Here is a 6,462-nt window from a genome sequence, read left to right on the forward strand (position 1 = left end):
GTTGAGCAGTGTGTGATCATGCAACCCAGTCTCATGGCATTTCGTGTTCACCAACACGATTTTTAATCTATTGATTCGTGTTCACCAACACGATTTTTCTCTTTTTTTCGTGTTGCACAGCACGATTTTAAAAGCAATGTATTTCTACTGGTAATGTGTTTCGTGCCTGCAGCACGTCTTTTTCTCTGGTCGGGTCGTGGAAGACCGGAAGCTGTGTGGTTCATAAAAACATGTTCTTACTCAATATCAAGCCACAATTATTGCTTTTATTTTAAATCGTATAATTTCTGACTTTTGTTGCCGTCTGTGAGGAAAATGGGGCTCAGAGCCTCAGGATACTGAAATCTGTATTTTTTAAATCTTTTTTTCCTTCTACTTTGTTATTCTTTTCAAAATAACACACTGTTATTTACTCACCAATAACACACAATTATCCTTGCTTTTATTTATTGGTTTAATTCCATAATCTCGGGCTTTTTTGGCGTCCGTCAGGAACTGAATTTCAAAATAAAAAATAACCAGAAACAGACGTAGGCATTTCGAGAGATTACCCAAGATCCTCAGCTATGGTTTAAGCTGCTGATTGGATGTTTTAGCCGCAATGCATGCTGGGATTTGGTGTTTATATTATATGAAATCCGGAAAACATTTTAAAAGAATAAAATAATACTTAATTCCGAGTGCTCTTGCTTTTCTCTTTGAAAGTCATCACATAACGGCATTGTAATACACGGTTCGGCTGCATTGTATATTACAGATCTGCCGTAGTTCTTTATTTATAGAGCCCTGATGAGAAGACCTTTGGAAAAACTGAAGAAATGCCGCCGAAACTGAATACTTGACGTGGTGGATCATAAATATATCAACAATTAAACAACATCTTCAATTTCTCTTCATACAATACGTCTCCTTGCAGTATCAACACTAATTCGGCTGACTTTTATATTTGATCTAATTCATAGATAGGTTATATTTACACCATAACGGTGCACAGCTGATATAAAAGGACTTGTAGTTTTTAAAGATATTACAGATTTTCTCTCAATGTAAATACTGAGTCTGAAATAGTATAGCAATATGCTGTAAAATTATGTGAAAGCATGAATAAAACTACACATCTTCAGATGTTGTATGTACATACATAAGTGTCCTACACTAATAATACAAAGTTATTATGGCTGAGTGTACCTTGTGTGCACTGCCTAGTGGTTAAAGCATGTTATTGAATTATTGTTTTTATGTGTTATATTTGATTAAAAAAATATTAAGTGTACATATACTTTCATAGGGGGAAAGTAGAAGGTCTGTGATAGAAATATAGAATATAAAAAATCAAGAAGATACTATAAGTGATCTCGACAATAAAACAGTTTAGTGCAGGATGTACAAAGATATTAATAGGAGGAGGTGCAAAACAGAAAAACGAATTAACCTTTATTTAAACATTAAATAACAGAATAAGGTCTTTGGGGGTATCTATCTATCTACAGATAAATATTAAGCCTGACAAAGTACTTAACGTCTAATATATTGCTTTCCTGCAATGTTAACTATGTTGAAGCACTTATTTTAACTGATATTATACATATGAATTATACTCTTATGTATGTAGATAGAATAAGAAATGTGCAGAATATGACAGTTTAATGGTGGAGGTATACACATATTGATAGATGTCTTGTAATGCACTTTTGAGGAACCTGTGACCCAAGTTTTTCATTCATTGCATAACTACACCGTAGTTGTGTATGATATGTCAATAAACCTTTGAAAATCTTGAAATCTTGAAAGGGATGTGCAAAATAGCCATAATATAAAGTCTTTAATTAACTATTAGTAGAGAATAACGAGTAATGAATATACTTTATTATTCGTTTCCATTCAAGTCAATTGCAGATACATGTTTAGTCTTCTCAAGCACCAACTATCAAATATCTCTCCTGATTGTTGGCACTTGACAATCACCTTACCTGAATTTTACTCAGGTGTAACTAAAGTCTGATTTAAGGGTTGTTTATATTTCACATCATTAATCAGAATCTGCAAAGTAACTCAAATAAGTGTAGTGGAGTAAAAATACCAGGTTAACCTCTGAATTGTAGTGGAGTAGAATTACAAAGTAACAATGAGCTGTCGTGTAGGTATATTAATGCTGTGCATTATGGACACAAGCGATTTACACCCATGTATTAATTATATGTTTTACATTTGATAACACCAATGTGTTTAATACTGGCAACTTCTAATTGTGGGAAAAACGAAAACGTTCAGTAGAGACGTCCCATAGAACATTTTGCGAAACACAATAGCCAGCATGTGTAGTTCTGGGGGGCGTTCGATTCCACTTTTGGATAGTCTGGCGTGGTTTCGTTCCATTTCAAACAGCTGTTTGACGCTCGGCGTAACCTTGGCGCACTGCCACTCCAACATCCAATCCCAGAGTTTGAAGATTAATCACGGGGACTGTAGTCCTAAATAATAGCTGGGGATTATGGGTAGTGTAGTGTCTTCGGCCATCCTAAACGCAGAAATGTTGACAATCGCAATGATGCTCGAAATGTCCCTTATAGGCCTACGTCTGTTTCCGGTTATTTTTATTTTGAAATTCAGTTCCTGACGGATGCCAAAAAAGCCCGAGATTATGGAATTAAACCAATAAATAAAAGCAAGGATAATTGTGTGTTATTGGTGAGTAAATAACAGTGTGTTATTTTGAAAAGAATAACAAAGTAGAAGGAAAAAAAGATTTAAAAATACAGATTTCAGTATTCTGAGGCTCTGAGCCCCATTTATTTTCCTCACAGACGGCAACAAAAGTCAGAAATTATACGATTTAAAATAAAAGCAATAATTGTGGCTTGATATTGAGTAAGAACATGTTTTTATGAACCACACAGCTTCCGGTCTTCCACGACCCGACCGTAGAAAAAGACGTGCTGCAGGCACGAAACACATTACCAGTAGAAATACATTGCTTTTAGAATCGTGCTGTGCAACACGAAAAAAAAAGGGGAAAATCGTGTTGGTGAACACGAATCAATAGATTAAAAATCGTGTTGGTGAACACGAAATGCCATGAGACTGGGTTGGATCATGGCCTGAGGCAAAGTGATCCCGATGTTTCAAAGTGTCCACCCTAAAGACTTAATAGTGGGCACAGTATGTGGCAGAGTGGCTAAGGCTCGAGGCTAGAGAAGTAGACAATTCAGTTTCCTTCAATGTTTACAATTATTGTAACAACTTCTGTTTCTTATAGAGGACAAAAGTACAGTTTTAATGTTGTGTTGCTGAGGATCAAATGTACTGGTCAACGTCCAAGTGAGTGGGACAATAAAAGGGGAAGACAAAAGAAACAAAAGTCCACTGGTTTTAATCTGAGAGGAAAAAATGAGGGAGTCAATATGGGAACGAAAAGAGGAGAGCGAAAGAGGGAACTGGGGAGGAGGGTGAGGAGCACAACAGAACCAGGGGGAGTTAGAGGAGAGCAGAGGAGGGGAGGGGCCTTTCATAGAAAAAAGGCTCTCTTTTACTTATAGAAGCAGAAAAAAAGAGCAAAAGAAAAGCTTCTTCTCACCTCCTGGACGCAGTGTCAAACCCAATCAGTGTCTGGTCTGGCAGCGCTGCTCGTCTCCCAGGCACCGGCTCACAATGGAGGCGAGCCTCGGCCGCCACACCTCTCACTTCCAATCTGCATCCTCCAGGACAGGCCTGAGAGCAGGGGGCCGCGGGGAGGCACAACAAAGCACCTCAAATGTTCAAACTCTCATAAAAAAAATCCCTGTTTGCTGAGAATTGGATTAACTAGTTAAAGTAAAAAACTCCTGAAGTAGCTTTACATCAGTTCATGTTGATTTGGACAGTTAATATCAGTTTTTATTGTGAAGAAGAAGTGTGTCTTAGGGGTGTAGGTAGGGGTTATTGTTCTTAAAGATTTCCAATACAGGTGGAAAGAATGGGACTTAGTGTCAGGGTGCATGTATGTAAAGCCAAACACAAACAGGGATAAACTGCTCGACGATTACAACGACCAACAATCCCTGAGCTGCGGAGTCCCGCGCTAATAAACGTGAGCAACAAGGCTTGATCCTTAAAAACCTAACCACTCCAAAAAAAAAATGTCTGTCTTGAATAGACACCCCCCTAAATCGCATTGTTGAGCAAATCCTGTATTAAAAGGAAAGAGTTATTACTCTGCATTTATACTCCTGAAGACTTTAGTTAAGCCAGTGCCTCTGCCACTCCGCAGCGCGGGCTTCATCGAGCCGAGTAAATCCGTCTCTCAATGGCGATTGGCTGAAGCCGAAGGGGCCATCTTTTTCACACGCTTCCTCCCTCGCCGTCTACCCCCCTCACGGCTAGTGTTTACCCGTCACCAAACAATGGCTGGCTACTGGCAATTAAACAGCATTTTCCGAGGAATCCGTGGCACTGGTCTAATGGCATTACTGGTGGATGATTCAATCCTTGAATAGTCAACAGGATTTTGCCTCTCACCAGGAAAATACTGCTTCATCGAATTACCCGTATTACATAGATTTACTCAAAGCTTATGATTCAGGGTTCACAGATTACTGCTCTTCTAAAGATGGCGGGAGAAAGGAGTGATAGGCCCGAAGAGAGATGACTCCAACGCTGCTTTCACTGGCACGCTCTTCCCCAAAAAAGGCTAAAGCAGGCCAAGGATTTGCCCACAAACCTTTGCAGATTTACAGATGATTAATTTACCTGAATGCAAAGACTCCTGGTCTTATATTGTATTGTTTTTTTTTTTTAGATGATGCAAGTCTTGAAAGATGGTTTCACAACAATAACAGTCACACGCACATGCACATGCACACACAAACATATAGGAGCCAAACTGCACATTGTGACCTTTGACCTTCCGTGGGTCGAGTCGGCCCGGGCGGCTCGGGGAACCAGGAAGACCGGCCAAGTCCATTATCTCACAATGAAGGGCTAATTACTGGGCCTGCAAGCCTCAAATCACACGGCAGCAGACTGCCTGTCTCTGTCCTCCACTCACCCAACATCTTAATTGCTCTTTTATTCTCTCTCTATTTCCGTCGTGCCTCTCTCCCCGACTCGCTGCTACTCTCGCCTCAGCCATTTCACACATAAAAGCAAGATGCTAATTGCCTGCTATGAAAATATTGGGCCTGTGATTAGCCAGGCAGAGGGTTTGGCTGTTTTTCTCCATGTCTGTATATGAGGGTGCGTTGAGCCAGCATTCCGGGCGTAAAAATAGGAAACGGCGGGCGGCGTTGGTGAAAGGAAATTCATTTTTCTGTCATTTAGATGCGGGCAGGGTTGAAAGTGTCATTGTGCTCCAGTGGCAATTTGTCAGACTGCTATGTTGGCGAAATGTTTACAGAAAATCCGCTTGAACTAAATTACAGGAACATTTGTTCCGTTCCTTTTAGGCAGAGTTGGAGCAGTTATCATTCACCTTTTTAAGAGACTAATTATTTCGCCCCCTTATAGATGAAAAATCTGGACCACTATTCCAGAATACGAACTACTTACTAAACAGAGTGATCAAATGCCCAATAATGTCCGTGATTGGTTGGTTTATTATCCAACTATTGTGTTTTTATCTATGATGAGTAATTAACACAAACCCTCATTATGTTCTCCTCCCTGACCCAGACTTATTATCTTAATCTGAAGGCAATTTACTAATAATGGTTGCATATAATCATCTAACGAGAAAACAAGGGTGGGTGTTAATAGACTCCATCTTGAGATGCATATACATATGGAAATGAGACCCAGTGGGGGAATTTGCTTCAGCTTCTGCTCTTTACAACCGTGCCCTCTAACCTGTTCGATTTCTGAAGAATTGTTACTTTAACTAAATATATTGTTTCACTTTAAATGGAGACATTGTCAACTTTGACCCACCTTAGATTCCTTTTGCAAAGAAGTACAAACATCATCTCTAAATGCAATGCTCTGTGATTCATGTACTGCATGTACTGGTTTCTGTTACAAATGAAAATGAAATGAAACAATTCAAGCAGCAAACTTCATTTCTATTTTGAAAAAACAAAGTTATAAAGGGTTTCACAGTTACAAAATACATGGAAAAACAGATATAGAAGAAAGAGTCATCATCATAAAACAAGGGTTTTTAACAAAGTTATATCTCAAAGGATAGACACACAAAAAGATGCCATTTGGTTTCTCTGATACTTAGCAGCTGCACTTTTTATCCTCTACTGATTTCTGTTCTATTATAATGCCTCCTTTGTGACTTTAGCTTCACTTCAGATGTTAGCAGGTTATTTCAGTTACTTTTCTTTTATTCAGAGTCACCTGCCATTTGACCTCGGCCTTGTCCCAGAACCAAACCAAAGCTTTTTGAGAACCTTGGCGGATATTGAAATGCTCTTTCAGACACTTTCTCTTTGCAGTGGTCCCCCAAGTGCTTTGTCCGAGACGTTGGAAAGATGGAGAAGGGGA

The sequence above is a fragment of the Pseudochaenichthys georgianus genome, chromosome 24 (genome assembly GCF_902827115.2).
Source record: "Pseudochaenichthys georgianus chromosome 24, fPseGeo1.2, whole genome shotgun sequence".
Classification (NCBI taxonomy): domain Eukaryota; kingdom Metazoa; phylum Chordata; class Actinopteri; order Perciformes; family Channichthyidae; genus Pseudochaenichthys; species Pseudochaenichthys georgianus.